Consider the following 16,587-nt stretch of genomic DNA (forward strand, 5'->3'; position numbering starts at 1 on the left):
TACCTTAGGGCACGTGTTATGCTACTTGAGATAACTTAAGTATAAAAGGTGCATTTCTGTGGTTTCGTACATTTAAAATGTGAGCCTAACTATAACGGCCATGTAACCTTTGTTTTTTTCTGGTTCTGGTGACATCATAAACCATGAGTATCATAACCACAACTCTTTCACGCCCACAAATTAACCATATCTCAAATGACTGCAAAATTAAAAAATGTATTCATTTATCATTAAATGTTCATAAATCAACTAAATACAATGCAGACAAGGTCTTTAACAGCGCACACAACAGGGGCCTTGTTTTTAATTTATGGAGTAAGGTGGTTCTTGATTTGGATTGTGTTGTTGTGGGACTTTGTGAGTACAGAATGAGTTGTTAATGGAATCAGGCTGTCTTTAGAGTGATTTTTGTGGTTAAAAATTGAGCCTTATACAAAGAAGAATATAGGGTCACGAGATAAGTTGTGGGGAAGAACCAACTTCTCTCCCTAAAAGTTGTATGTTTCCCTGTACTGCAGACTCAGGCCCAGATGTAGAGTTTGGTGGATGGGGTTACTCCATTACAAGTGTGACAGATATCCAGTCCATCATATTATAAATCCATTATATCCAATGGACATTGTAATACAGTGGTGTTTGTGACAGAGTAACTTGTCTGCCAAACTCTAAATAAGGCCATTAGTCCCAAAACCAGACCAATTATCTTCTGGTTTGGACTACAGGCTCAACTGAGTTCCTACTTTACTTTTTACCATGAGCATTAGTGTCTGAGTGTATGGAGTCTTTTTACAGATAGCTATACAGTCCTAAAGGAATGAGATCGCTTCTTCAATCAAAAGCTATGTGCACTGGAGACTTACACCCTGGTCTGGATTATCTGGATTTCTTAGCCCATTTGCAAAACGTATGGCCACTATCCAGGTCCAAGTAGGTTGGTAGTGAGGAACTCAATGCAAATGAAATATAAAACAAAATATGAGGAGTAGCCCTATCACAACGCAGGTACAGCCAGCCACAAAATTATAACTGAAAAATATTTTCAACACTTTGAGAACCGTCCGGCACTGGTCTGGAAAATCTTCAGGCTACAAGACTCAACATTACTTTATTATATCAATAGAAAATCAAAACTTGCAGCCTCATAGAAATGCTGCCCCAAGCTTGCAAAGCCCATATTGCCTTTTTGGCCAGTCTTTGATAAATAATTAATTTAATTTTCAATTTGAAAATACTTTATTTAGCAATCAAGTTCGTTAAAGTGCCAGTAGCATGAAGTCATAATGTAAGTAACTGTGGGAATAAAAAAATGGAGCAGGCCTTGCCCTCGGCCATGGTTGCCCGGTGCTGAGGACGAGACCAGCTCATCCTGCTATGGGCCCCCAGGGGGAGCGCTAGTGCTCCCCCCAAGAGCCAAGCACCCCACTCTTCTGGGCAGGGATAGAAGGGGAATTGCTTCCTCTTCCACCCCCACACCCTGTGGGGCAGATTGGCCTAATTATTAAGTGTACTTTTCTAACATATATTTATCTTTACTCAATTTTTGAATAGCCAAAAGCTTATGATAATAAAACATTTGATCTGTGTGATATAAAATGAGAGCAGGGATTCATAAGTATCTAATATAACAACTTATCTAGGAGCTATGCAATGACCTATGAACATGTTAAGCATAGAATAACATACATATATATATATATATATATATATATATACACACACACACACACACACATACATACACACATGAATACACAAATATATATATATATACACATATACATACATATTTAAACCGTGAGTAAATATACATTAGTTAAACAGGTTTAAAGACTATGGGGGTTATTACAACTTTGGAGGAGGTGTTAATCCGTCCCAAAAGTGACAGTAAAGTGACGGATATACCACCAACCGTATTACGAGTCCATTATATCCTATGGAACTCGTAATACGGCTGGTGGTATATCTGTCACTTTACCGTCACTTTTGGGAAGGATTAACACCTCCTCCAAAGTTGTAATAACCCCCTATGTGTGTGATTTATTGTTATGACATAGAAGCGATACATATTTCCTAAAGAACTATACATATCTAGAATATACAAATAATCAGTTTAAAAATATTTATCAACACAGGCATATGCAGTCCACAGCTGTTTGAATATGCTGGTTATGAACGAAAGAGCCAACTCTTGAGCAGTCTTCTGAAGACAAGATAGTTATCTGTTGATCTTATATTTGGGGGTAATGAATTCCATAGTTTGGCTGCTTGAACGGAGAAGGATATTCCACCTATAGCCTTTTTCATGTATGATGGTGTTATAAGGCGGGGTGCCAATCTTGAGCGGAGGTTTCTTTGTTGAATGTATTTGGTTATTTTGTCTCTGATAAAGAGCGGTCCTGTTCCATGTATAGCTTTGTGGGTGATACAAAGCAGCTTGAAGGTGTATCTTCTGGCAACAGGTAACCAGTGTAGTGCTCTCAAGGCAGGTGAGATGTGGGCTTGTGGCTTTACATGTAATAGTAGCCTGGCAGCGGAGTTCTGAATACGTTGTAGTATTTTCATATTAGATAGAGATGATCCATGGTAGAGGCCACTGGCATAATCCAGTTTGTATAGTACAAGCGAGATAGTAGCCTGCACCTTGTGTGGAAATCTGAGGTGGGGGAAGATGCATTGTACAGTCTTCAAGGTGATGAAGCTTGTTCGTGCTAATTTGCCCACTTGGGCATTCATTGTTAACTTGGAGTCCATGGTAATTCCAAGGTTTTTAACTTCCTCGGATAATTGAGGTGGTGGTCCGAGATCGTCAGGCCAGGTGCACGGTGGGTCATAATTTTTCCATTCACTACATATGAATATTTCTGTTTTGGAGACATTTAGGCGGTCATTCTGACCCTGGCGGTAAAAACCGCCAGGGCCGTGGTCCGCGGGAGCACCGCCAACAGGCTGGCGGTGCTCCTTTGGGCATTCTGACCGCGGCGGTACAGCCGCGGCCAGAAACGGAAAGCTGGCGGTGTACCGCCGGCTTTCCGCTGCCCATGGGAATCCTCGATGCTGCGCCGCCATGGGGATTCCGACCCCCATACCGCCATACTGTTCCTGGCGGTTTCGGCCGCCAGGAACAGGATTGCGGTATGGGGTGTCATGGGGCCCCTGGGGGCCCCTGCAGTGCCCATGCCAAAGGCATGGGCACTGCAGGGGCCCCCGTAAGAGGGCCCCACTTAGAATTTCAGTGTCTGCGAAATTCGCGACGGGTGCTACTGCACCCGTCGCACCCCTTCCACTCCGCCATTCGGAGCCGGCTTCCTCGTGGAAGGGTGTTTCCCGCTGGGCTGGCGGGCGGCCTTTTGGCGGTCGCCCGCCAGTCCAGTGGGAAACCCAGAATGACCGCCGCGGTCTTTTGACCGCGGTACGGTCTTCTAGTGGTTCCCGCTTGGCGGGCGGCTCCCGCCGCCCGCCAAGCTCAGAATCACCCCCTTAGTTTGAGATGGCTCCAAGTCATCCACTGATGAAGGCTCGGAGGCAACTGAAGATTTGTGAGTTTTCAATGTTTTTGGGGCATTCCAATTTCAGTAGTATTTGTGTGTCATCTGCATAGCTGTAGCATGTGAGTTAAAAATCATTGATCAGTTCTGGTAATGATATCATGTAGAAGTTGAAAAGCAAAGGTGAGATGATTGATCCTTGTGGGACCCCTGCTCTTGCGAGGTAGGGTTTGGACCAGAAGGGGGAGAATAGATGATATTAGTTCTTTTTTGAAGGTAGGATGTAATCCAGTCAAGAGCAGTCCCTTCTATGCCAGCTTCGTGGAGTCTTTGAATTAGGGTGTCATGGTCAACCATATCAAAGGCGGCTGAGAGGTCCAAGATAAGTAGTACAGCAACTCCATTGCGGTCAACTGTGTTTTTAAGATCATCCCATATGCATATTGTTATGAGTGCCGATTCAGTGCCTCTTCCTGGGTGGAATCCAGTTTGGTAGTCTGAAAGTTTGGAATTGTCTTCAATGAATTGTGACACCTATCAGTTTAGTTGTTGGGGTCTTGAGGGTTTAGGTTTGTTTTCCTTAATAACGGTCGTATGTATGCTTTTAGTCAGGTCTACAGGAAACGTTCCTGTAGTTAAAGACTTGTTGATGATTCTTCTTAAAGGTGTGGCAGCAGAAGTAGTTAAAAGAATGTTCTTGAAGATGTGTGGTGGGCAAGGGCCTGAAGGGCACCCAGAAGATCTGCTTGCTTTGACCAAATCCATAAATTCACCTTGTGATATTTGTTTGAAGGACTGTAGAGGGAATGACAGAAGGCTGCGCATATTATACAACGAATGGCTGAGAGTGGTCATGGTTTTCTCAGTGAATAGGCAGGAGGAACCTACAATACTGGGTCTTCTAATAAGTCAGGTGGATTCTGATTGCTTGTATCTCATTATGCACTGTTTTCCAATGCCACAAGCACTACAAATTCTTCCCACCCTCCACTCCCAAAATGCTTTTTTTTTTTTTTGCTGAGAGGCTGTGGACTCGTAAATAGAAAAGCAAATCCTAATGTTTTTGGGCAGGTCGAAAACTGTTTTACACTGAAAAATACAATTACCTTGTTGTAAAAGGCTTTGAACTGAATTATTTGGGCAACAGTGAGGAGAGTGCCCTCGGGGCAGGTAGGGGAGTGTTTCTGGTGGTTTGCATTATTCTTGCATTTTGTGTAGCAGAGGATTAGATTCACCTGGGTGCAGATTACTTGTGTAAGCTGAGTGAGAGTACCTGCTAGATGATTGTCAGCAGATAAGAGAAAGAGTTTAAAGAGATGAGCAATCATGGAGTGGACGTAGAAGAAGCATGTCCTTACCATAGAATATATCTGTTGTGTTAGCCTAAGGTCCAGGTCCATCTGGATGACCAGGTTTTTTGTCACCTTCAACCGTTCAGGTCTTGGCCCTATGAGTTCCAGCCAGGGGAAATGGTCTGGTAGTCCAGTTTGTTTTGGGGTCAGATCGGCCTATTGTAATTAAATCGATCTGCCCCCAGGGGGCGCAGAAACCCCTAGGAATCTTTTTTTTTGTGTTTATTTTTTTATTTTTATATGTGGGGAGCGACTCCTTAGGCAAGGGTTGCTCCCCTGGCAGGCAAATTGTCTTTAGGCCATTTCTGCCCCGCTTTGGGGCAGGTCTGCCTATTTTAATTGTTACAAGCTAACACGGAGTTTATAAATGGATCATGTATGTTTTTTTTGTTTTTTTTAAATCTGTTTATTGAGATTTTCAGTTGTTTTACAATGAGCGCAACATTTTGTCGGGCTTGTGTGACAGGTTACATCACCTGAGTTGCATTTCCATTTATATCACAATACGTTATCTTGACCGACATTCTATATTTAAATAATAAACATCTCTTATCAATATATCGCTCGAGTAAGAAAAAAAAAAAGGAAAAGAGGGAGGCGAAGAAGAAACAAAAAAGGAAATGAAGAAGATATAGGTTCGCTCTGTGGGATAGCCGAGAGCTGCGCAACGGACGGCCAGGGGAGGGAGGAGGCACGCAGAGACACAGGGGGTGCGGCGGGTGGGCCAGAGGACATCGGCGTCGTTTTGGGGGGGGGCGGTGAAAGAGGAGGGAGAAATACCTCAGTCGTGGCGTCGCAATGACCCATCCCGGCTTTGCATTTTCACAGTTGTTGCCTGTGATCTGTGTGGCATGTTGGTCTGTGTGGTCGGCCGCTTCCTATGTTTATCTAGTGTGGCGTTTTTTGAGTGAGTGTTGTGCCAGCAGTCTAAGGTGGACGTGTGTCATCTTTTTCCTTCAACTGATCTAGGAAGGTTTCCCATATGTCCGCGCCCTTGATCTCGACCCCGATGTCGCGGAGTGTACACAGTACTTGTACCTCTGCATTGGTCCAGTGTGTCAGGTCTTTTGTCCATCTGTGTATGTCTGGGGCGCTAGATGACTTCCATTGTGTTGCGATGAGCCGCTTAAGCATGACAAACGCTAAATCTGCGCATCTGTGTTTTTGTTTATCTTTATTACGCCTATGGCCTATTCCTAATATGCAGGATTCGGGTGTGGGGGTGGGAGGCAGTCCCGACCATGTAGCGATCTGTTTTGTGACATCGTGCCACACGCAGAGCAGCGTCGGGCAATTCCAGGTCATATGATAAAAATCTGCTTCTATGCTACCGCACCTCGGGCATTCAGAGTTAGCCTGTGGGAACATGCGTTTTATGCGAATTGGAGTTAAGCATGTCTGATGTAGATAATTGAGTTGAGTATTTCTGAAGCAGCGTTGCATGATACCTCCTGTGTGGTTGTGAGGGCCATGGACCATGCTTGTGCTGTGAGGGGTGTTTGTAGGGCCATGTCCCATGTGGTCTTGGCTTGCGATTGTACTTCTTCTGGGCAGGCCTGTAATGTACTGTATATCCAGGAGATGCTTGCATGTGTGCCAGCGCCCATCAGCAATTCGTGTAGGGTGGGTGATGTTGGCGGATCTGTGCTGCCGCAGCCCCATATATTGTGTATTAGACACTTTAGTGCCCCATGCGTAATAAACCCACCCGGCCCCAAAGTGTATGTTTCCGCTAGCGTTGCATAGGAGATAAAGCGGCCCTCTGCGAACAGGTCGCCGACTAGTTGTATACCTTTTGTGGCCCATGAAGTGAGGGCCGGTGTGCCCTGTAGTTTATCTATTCCTGGTACAGCTAGTAATGGGATCTTGGGTGAATATGGTGGTGTGTGGGCACCCGTTAATACGTAGCAGCGCCAGATACGGTCAGCCACTGTTATCAGAACATTTCTATGATGTGAGGGGGCCTCGCGTCCGATGAGCCAATCCAGCACGTCTGAGCAACCCAGGCGTGTTCTCACTTTGTGACTCTCCGGGCTGAGGGGATCCTGTAGCCAGTCCAGGATCCAATGTAGGTCTGCTGCTGCTGTTTAGTAGAGTTCGAATTGTGGGGCACCCATCCCACCCCTCTCCACTGGGAGACAAATCTTGGCCATGGCCACTCTCCTGCGTCCGCTACCCCATATCAGTTTGGTCAGTAGCCTGGTCAGCTGTGTAAAGAAGGTTTTTGGCAGTATGAGTTGTAGTTCAGCGAAGTAGTATAGTAGCCGAGGAAGTACAATCATTTTGGCCAAGGCCACTCTGCCCATGTGCGAGAGAGGTAGCGAACACCAGAAGGGTATGGAGCCCTTTATTGATCTGATAGCCCTGTCCAGGTTCCCCTCTCTTAAGTCTGAGGCGCTGTGGTAAATATGTACTCCTAAATATTTAAAAGTTGTATGTTCCCATTGTAGGTCGCTGCCAGTGAGAATATTTTCTTGTGGATCAGGGAGCGGCTGCATGGGGAATATGCATGATTTGGCCAAATTGACACGTAGGCCAGATAGGGTTCCATAAAGATTGAGCAGGTGTAGCAGATTCGGTAGGGATTCGGTGCTGTTGCGTAGGTATATTAATGCATCATCTGTATATAGGGAGACAATGCAGAATTCCTCTCCGTTCGGGATGCCCCACCTCATTGCTTCGTTGCGCAGTCTAGCTGCCAGGGGTTCAATTGCTAATGCAAACAATAGTGGTGACAATGGGAAGCCCTGACATGTACCTCTACCTATCTCGAATTCCTCCGAGATGATAGCACCGGTCTTGACACGTGCTTTGGGGCTAGTATATAGTATGGATATCCAGCGCATAAACACTGTGCCGAATCCCATTTTCTGCAGAGTTGCCATCAGGAAACGCCATCCCAACGTATCGAAAGCTTTCTCGACATCTAGTGAGACCGCCACAAGGGAATGGTCCGCTTCAGGGGTCTCAGCCATTAAGCGCAATAGATCCCTAATGTTGACAAAGGTGTTACGTCGGGGTATAAAACCAGATTGGTCTGGGTGTATCAGGGTGGGCATCAGTGGTAGGAGGCGATTCGTTAGTACCTTCCCTAGTAGCTTGCAGTCTGAGTTTAATAGTGACAGGGGTCGGTAGTAACGGACGTCCTAAGGGTCACGGCCCTTCTCGTGAAGGACCACGATTGTCGCTCCGCGCTATGAGTCCGTAAGGTGTTCTATTTTGTACCCTCCTGCTACATTGTTAGGTATGGCATGAGTGTCTGTGACAGGAAAGTCTGGTAATATTTAATTGGTAGCCCGTCTATCCCCGGGGCTTTATTGTGGGCTAGCTGCTTCAATGCCTGTAGTATCTCCTCCTTTTCTATGGGTTTGTCTAGGTCCGCTAACTGTTCTGATTGCAGATGTGTCAGCAGGGCATCTCGGAGGAACTCCGACAATTGTGTTGGGCGTGGGGGGGGGCTCAGCCTTATATAGCGTGCTGTAATATTGTTGGAAGGCATCATTAATCTCTGGTTGCATATTTACTATTGTGCCCGTATTATGTCGAATGGCATTTATGGGGGTATACCGCTGCGTCCCTTTTACTAACCAAGCCAGCATTCTGCTGGAGCTGTCTCCCTTAGCATGTAGACGTGCTGTATAGTGTCGGTAGTCGAATTTTCACAGGCGGGTTTCAGTTTCACTCCATTGTTTTTTAAGATTGATTATGTCATCACTGGTGTCACTTCTCGAGACCACTTTGCACTCCATATTCCGTAATTTACCCTCAACATCATGTAGTTCTAGGGTTAATGCACGCCGGACCCCTCCCGCCATTGACATGCCTCTCATGACAACCTTGTGTCAGTCCCATTCTATTGCACGTGATGTGGCCGTCTGAGTATTTGTTGCGAAGTAGGACTCTATGGTGTCTGCTAGCTTTTCACGGAAGGGGGATCTCGCAGTAGGGTGGGTTGTAAGCGCCATGTGGGGATACGTGTTAACTGTCTACCCCACTTGAGTGTGGTGATTAGGGGACTATGGTCCGATAGGATTTTAGCCATGTAGGATGCGCTGTGTATTGAATGTGCTCGCATGGCCGAGCATAACAGTAAGTCTATCCGTGTATGGAGATGGTGTACCGGTGAGCAGAAGGAGTATTCTTTATCGGTGGGGTGTAAACATCTCCAGACATCATGTAATCCCCGCTCTTGTATCCGGGCTCCCAGCGTTCAAGACAGATTCCTACTCTGGGCGCCCTTCACTGGGGGATGGGATCTGTCCAGCGACACGTCTGCGACGCTGTTGAAATCTCCCCCCCAAATGATAGATATAGACGGATCATGCGAGATCTGTGCGGATGTATCATGCCTGACCAGTTTTTACCGATTTTGCCCAGTTTATGTGCGGTTGCATGAGTCTCTTGGAGTATAGCAATGTGTATTTTGTGGCGTTTGAGGTAGGTGTGTATTCTGTGTCTTTTAGTGGTATTGGCCAAGCCCCTGAAATTCCAGGTTACTATGTTATATGACATCATTATGCTTGGGGGTTGTGAGGTAGAGTAGCACCCACCTCTGGAGTAACCCTGTCACGCCCCAACCCCCCACACCCCCACTGCCCCCCAACCCCTTGAGCGTGAAGGAATGTAAAACATATTAAAAGAAAAGAGAAAGGAAAAGACATATTACAACTTACATTGACTAAACTAACTGTGAGCTGCCAGGCACAACTGGTGCAACTAGGGACATTGGTCCCGTCTAGGTCCATTCAGTAACCCATCTGGGTTAGGGGGAGTGTTTGATGCATAGTCCAAGACAGCTCCTAGGTCCTGGCCCATTCGGATGTGGCTGTCTCCCTTCCTGGTCCCTGTGTTGCGCCGTCCGGAGCCTTTATGTGCATGGTGTGGCGGGTTGTATATTAGTGTATCCTCTGCTTATATTCCGTGGGGGTCTATGATTATTTGTGAGCATCAAAGTCTGTTCGATCACCACAATTGACTGGACAGGCAGGTCACGGGCGTCGCTGGGTATGATTTTGTGTTGGTGAGGACGCATGAGATTGTATGGTTGCAGCCGATGCATACTGTTTTAGAGGTCATCTGCCGAGCGTGGTGTAAACATTGGACCAGAGGTTAGAGGTGATGCAGAGGGGCCATACTGGCTACTCGCTGAGTCCGAGTCCGTGATGCTAGTGTCTTGATTGGACTGTGGTCTAATACTCAAGAACCTGTTTACCTCCTTTAGAGCTTGGGCTTGTTCGACCGCTGCTTGCGACTTAGTTGGTCTTGACTCAGCTCTGGGCTTCGACCTTTTCTTTCCTCGTGGCTGCTGGGTTAACCATTCCTTTTGATCTCGGGCTCTGCAGTGGGGTCTACCAGGCCCTTAACATGTATCCAGGTCCACGCGTCCTCCGAGGTCGGTAATACATGAGATCTGTCACCATCCACCACGCGCAATCTGGCTGGGTACATAAGAGAGTATGAGTAGTTTTTGTCCCGCAGTACTTGTTTAGCTGTGAAGAAGGTGGCACGTTTACGCTGGACCTCGGCTGTGTAGTCCGGGTAAGCCGTGAATTTTGAATTCTCAATGTCTATTGGACCAGATGTGCGGAAGCCCTTCAGGATCTGGTCTCTGTCCTGGTAGTTTAAGAATCTTGCTATTAAGGGGAAAGGGGGGGCTCCTGGGCGAGGGGGACCAATGGGCTTGTTCCACCGACAGTAAAGGTGAGGTCCCTTGCATTAGTATGGTATCTTTCAGCCAGCGTTCCAGGAATAATTCCGCATTAAGAAGTTCAATCCGCTCCGGGAACCCCAGGAATCTCACGTTATTTCAGCGAGAGCGGCCTTCTGCTTCATCCACCCGCCTGTGCAGCCGCAGTATTTCAGACTCCTACTGCTGGATTCGGAGTTTCATGTCCTCGATGTCAGGTTGGGCTGTTTCGAGGGTTGATTCAGTGGCAGTGACCCTATCTGGTAATTTCCAATGTTCCATACGGAGGATGTTGACTTCCGCCACCACTGTATCTATCTTACCCTCTAATGATGTCCTAGTGTCGAGTACCGCTTGCAGCACTTTATCAATTTGTGTGGATTGGGCGGCCAATGTCTCTGTTACTTTGCGCAGAGCGACTGAGTGTGAGTCTGTGTCTGCTTCCAGTGATGGAGCTATGGGTCTAATTTTGAGTTGGCCCCTCGGGGTTTCGGCTTCATCGTGATTGCGCACAATTTAGTCTTGCTGTGCATTAATTATAGGGCTGATTGGACGGCTTGTGCTGCTTCATGTGCACCCTGTGATCCCAGCCCCGGAGCGCCGAACGACCGGCTCGAGCCGACACGCGCGGCCCAATTTGTGTCAGCACTAAGTGCGCTGGCTCATATAGGTGGTGTCCTTTGCGTGGGTGGCTGCGGGGAGTCTTCCAAGGGGGTCCGCTCGGGGTAGCTGGTTAAAAGTTGCGATGCGGGCGGTCGCAGAAGAGGCAGAACTCGACTGGTGCTGTGTGGTGAGGCAGGCCGGGGCAGCGTACTCTATCTGGGTTCCCTGATATGTGGTTCCTAAGGAGGCTTTATTGGGGCCCCCAAGCCGGATGACTGTTGATAGCTTTCTTGTCCCATGTGCGGCAGAGAGGCGCTTTTATGCCTCCTGTCTCTCTCGGGCGGGCCCACGCAGTATGCAGGTCTCAGCGCTGTTGGTTTCCGCGCCTGACCCTTTTTTGATTTATTTGTCGCGGCATCCTTGGCCCCCTTGACTTTGTTTGGCCCAGCGGCCCGCCTCAGTGCCTCCACGAGGACCGGCAAAGCCGGGCTGCGCCTCCGGCTCATCGCCCGCGCCGTCCGCTCACCTCGGGCACCTCCTGCCCTCGGATGCCGCCGTCACCAGCTCCAGTCGTCGGGCATCGCAGGGTCTCGTCGAGTCCTCGCCGCGGCCTCCTCCCTGCCATCAGCTCAGGCTGGGATCAGACCGCGCCGACAGCAGCATGCACAGTGGCCGGGCCGGCCCGCTGGTGTGTACAAAACCACGGCGCTCCAGACACTCCGCATCCTGAGTTAAAGTGTCCTGGGAGCGGTCATTTTACAGGATCTTTGCGGGCCGTTTGCTTAAAAAAACATATTTTTCTGACTTTTGTTTGTACGATCACCGCTCCAGCACAAAATTCCTACTCCCCAGCGTTCCTCTCAGTCTCCCAAGTAATATGACATCTCACTTGTGTGAGTCCCCAAAGCAGAGTCAGCCTAAAGATGTATAAAAGAAGAATATGTGCTTATCAACTAGCTGTGCTATCCCCATAATCTCTACAAGTTTGTGGCCTTTTTCTGTTGCAGGCACCTGGCCCACCCACACAAGTGAGGTATCATTTTTATCGGAAGGAAATTTGTGGCTCCTCTCAGATTCCAGAACTTTCTGTCACCGAAATGTGAGGAAACCGTGTTTTTTTAGCCAAATTTTGAGGATTGCAAACGATTCTGGGTAACAGAACCTGGTGAGAGCCCCACAAGTCACCCCATCTTGGATTCCCCTAGCTCTCTAGTTTTCAAAAATGCACAGGTTTGGTAGGTTTCCCTAGGTGCCGGCTGAGCTAGAGGCTAAAATCTACAGATAGGCACATTGCAAAAAACACCTCTGTTTTCTGTAGAAAAATGTGATGTGTCCAAGTTGTGTTTTGGGGCATTTCCTGTCGCAGGCGCTAGGCCTACCCACACAAGTGAGGTATCATTTGTATTGGGAGACTTGAGGGTACACTGGGTGGAAGGAACTTTGAGGCTCCTCTCAGATTCCAGAACTTTCTGTTACCGAAATGTGAGGAAAACGTGTTTTTTTAGCCAAATTTTGAAGTTTGCAAAGGATTCTGGTAATAATCTCTAGTTTAAAAAAATGCACAGGTTTGGTAGGTTTCCCTAGGTGCCGGCTGAGCTACAGGCCAAAATCTACAGGTAGGCACTTTTCAAAAAACACCTCTGTTTTCTGTAGAAAAATGTGATGTGTCCACGCTGTGTTTTGGGACATTTCCTGTCGCGGGCGCTAGGCCTACCCACACAAGTGAGGTATAATTTTTGTCGGGAGACTTGGGGGAACGCTGGTTGGAACGAAATTTGTGGCTCCTCTCAGATTCCAGAACTTTCTGTCACCGAAATGTGAGGAAAACGTGTTTTTTTAGCCACATTTTGAGGTTTGCAAAGGATTCTGGGTAACAGAACCTGGTGAGAGCCCCACATGTCACCCCATCTTGGATACCCCTAGGTCTCTAGTTTTCAGAAAAGCACAGATTTGGTAGGTTTCCCCTAGGTGACGGCTGAGCTAGAGGCCAAAATCTACAGGTAGGCACTTTGTAAAAAACACCTCTGTTTTCTGTAGAAAAATGTGATGTGTCCACGTTGTGTTTTGGGGAATTTCCTGTCGTGGGCCCTAGGCCTACCCACACAATTGAGGTACCATTTTTATCGGGAGACTTGGGGGAACATAGAATAGCAAAACAAGTGTTATTGCCCCTTGGCTTTCTCTACATTTTTTCCTTCCAAATATAAGAGAATGTGTAAAAAAGACGTCTATTTGAGAAATACCCTGTAATTCACATGCTAGTATGGGCACCTCAGAATTCAGAGATGTGCAAATAACCACTGCTCCTCAACACCTTATCTTGTGCCCATTTTGGAAATACAAAGGTTTTCTTGATAGCTATTTTTCACTCTTTATATTTCAGCAAACAAATTGCTGTATACCCGGTATGGATTGAAAACCCACTGCAGAGTGCAGCTCATTTATTGGCTCTGGGTACCTAGGGTTCTTGATGAACCTACAAGCCCTATATATCCCCGCAACCAGAAGAGTCCAGCGGTTGTAACAGTATATTGCTTTCAAACATCTGACATTGCAGGGAAAAGTTACAGAGTAAAACGTAGAGAACAATTGCAGTTTTTTTCACCTCAATTTCAATATTTGTTTATTTCAATTGTTGTTTTCTGCAGGAAACCCTTGTAGGATCTACACAAATTACCCCTTGCTGAATTCAGAATTTTGTCTACTTTTCAGACATGTTTATGTTTCTGGGATCCAGCATTGGTTTCACGCCCATTTCTGTCACTGACTGGAAGGCGGCTGAAAGCACAAAAAAAATCGCAAACATGGGGTATGTCCCAGTAAAATGCCAAAATTGTGTTGAAAAGTTGGGTTTTCTTATTCAAATCTGCCTGTTCTTGAAAGCTGGGCAGCTGGTGATTTTAGCACTGCAAACCCTTTGTGGATGCCATTTTCAGGGAAAAAACCACAAGCCTTCTTCTGCAGCCTTTTTTCCAATTTAAAAAAAAAAAAAAAAAATGTTCACTGTATTTTGGATAATTTCTTGGCCTCCTTCAGGGGAACCCACAAAGTCTGGGTACCTCTAGAATCCCTAGGATGTTGGAAAAAAAGGACGCAAATTTGGCGTGGGTAGCTTATGTGGACAAAAAGTCCTAAGCGAGAACTATTCCAAATAGGCAAAAAAAGGCCTGGCACAGGAGGGGGAAAAGGCATAGCAGCAAAGGGGTTAACATCCAAACACATTGCACTCCAATCAGGCTACTAACAACAACATCACCAATGATCACTCATTACTACCAATGGCTTTAATACACAGATATATGCCGGGCATAGGCATGCCTACATATGCAAAAGTAGTTAAGCAATGCCCCATAGTCACATTCATCAAACTCTAGGAATATGCATTCACAACTCATTGAAGTAATGACATTCACCTAACACAGGAGAAAAAGAGTTCATTCTCCTAATATATCACGTATATCATCTTTACAAACCCAATCAGACTCCCCTCTGCGTGTAAAAAATCAAAAACTATTCGGATGGTCTGTCGGGGCTCAGAAAACACTATCAATTGTAATTGTAATCGTATTTATATAGCGCTTACTAACCCTGACGAGGCGTCGAAGCGCTTTTCGATGAGTAGCACGCTACTCCGGTACCCAACAAGAATTAGTGATGGATTAGTATAATTTAATAAGGAGTACAGTTTTAGTATTATTATGAGTTAATTTGAGTTGCAGATATGAGAGTTTGTTAGTTAGATTGACTGGAGTAATGGAGGGGTGGAGGAGGAAAGAAATCCAGAAGTGTTAATTGGGAGTTTAACCTTCATTTACTCAATCCAAAGGCTTGAGATGAATAATAGGGGAGCGGAGGGAAAAGAAGATGTGGATGGGTTAGGGAGAGCATAGAAGTAGGGTGAGAAGAATGCAGGAGAATTTAGTAGGGTTGTGTGGGAGGTCACAGAGGTAGAGTGAGGTTTGGTGAGTTAGATGTGGAGGTGGAGGGGAAGAGCTTAGGCAGAGATATTTAGGAGATGAAAGTGGTCGAAGGGATTTGGGATGAGTCCGAGTGAGAATGGAGGATAGTTAGATAGAGACATGACATAAGAGTGATGGGTAGATAAGTGTGATAAAAAGAGAGCAGAAATTCATAGATCTCAGGAGCCATGCAATGATCCACAAACATGCCAGGCACAGAAACAACATATACACATACATACACATATATATATATTTATACACACACACACATGAATAAAACACACATATGCACATACAATACATAATTAGAATCATGGGTAAAAAATACTTAGTCAGACAGGTTTAAAGAGTGTGTGTGTATTTTATTGTTATTGGTTTAGTTTCTGTAAAATGAGCATCGTGGCCTACCCAACCGGAGTATTTTCTACGAGTATGTCAGTAAGCGTAACCTAGCATGTTTTATGCGCCCCGTTTATATTGTACACTAAGGGTACGTGATGGGCCACGGGGTAAAACGTCTCCAGCAAACCTTGTGTGCCATTGGCAATATGATTGTTACTAGTGTGTCTTTGTGGAGATGTCCTCGTGCTTCTGAGCATCAACAACGCACCACCGGAATCGGCGGTAAACGCATTGGGGTCGTTTTGGAAAGCTGTCCATCATCCTGGTAAAAAGGCGGGAGTTCCTTTACCTACTTCGAGGGTGGACGGGGCGTGGCTCAGCGGGCGGAGCTTACAGGTGCTTTATAAAGGGAGAACCTACTACAAAAACGATTTTGTGTTTATATTGTACACTAGGGGTACGTGATGGGCCACGGGGTAAAACGTCTCCAGCAACCTTGTGTGCATTTGGGAATGTTATTGTTACTAGTGCGTCTTTGTGGAGATGTCCTCGTGCTTCTGCGCATCAACAACGCACCACTTGAATCGGCGGTAAAACGCAGTGGGGTCATTTTGGAAAGTTGTCCATCATCCTGGTAAAAAAGGTAAAAGGCGGGAATTCCTTTACCTACTTCGAGGGTGGACGGGGCGTGGCTCAGCGGGCGGAGCTTACAGGTGCTTTATAAAGGGAGAACCTTCAACTCTGTTTCTCCAGGAGAGGAAGATAGAAACCGCGCGTCACAGTCAGATACAGATTACGCTCCAGTACATCATCAGTTCACCTCCAGGAAGGATTCTAGATTGTTTTCTGCTTTGGAATCTCTGAGCGCACAGCCTTGCTTTATCTTTGCCAAGCCCAGGAGTTAGGGTGGCTTGTCCTTTCCAGAAGCTGAGCTTCAACTGGGGCACCTGCTACGTTTATATTTGTAAGTGCTTCCTGTTGAGATTTAGTGTCTGTAAAAATGAGCATCGTGGCCTACCCAACCGGATTATTTTCTACGAGTAATTCAGTAAGCGTTACCTAGCATGTTTTATATGCCCCGTTTATGTTGTACACTGAGGCTACGTGATGGACCAGGGAGAAAACGTTTCCAGCAACCTTGTGTGCCTTCGGCAATG

The 16,587-nt window shown here is 46.4% G+C and overlaps 1 protein-coding gene across 3 annotated transcripts in view; it reads right to left on the reverse strand.

The window, feature by feature from the left end:
* The window catches only part of MDFIC (MyoD family inhibitor domain containing), a 183,131-nt gene that overhangs the window by 117,874 nt on the left and 48,670 nt on the right, over positions 1-16,587 (reverse strand). The gene's annotated exons all lie outside the window — the stretch shown is intronic.

The sequence above is a fragment of the Pleurodeles waltl genome, chromosome 4_1, assembly GCF_031143425.1.
Source record: "Pleurodeles waltl isolate 20211129_DDA chromosome 4_1, aPleWal1.hap1.20221129, whole genome shotgun sequence".
Taxonomy (NCBI): domain Eukaryota; kingdom Metazoa; phylum Chordata; class Amphibia; order Caudata; family Salamandridae; genus Pleurodeles; species Pleurodeles waltl.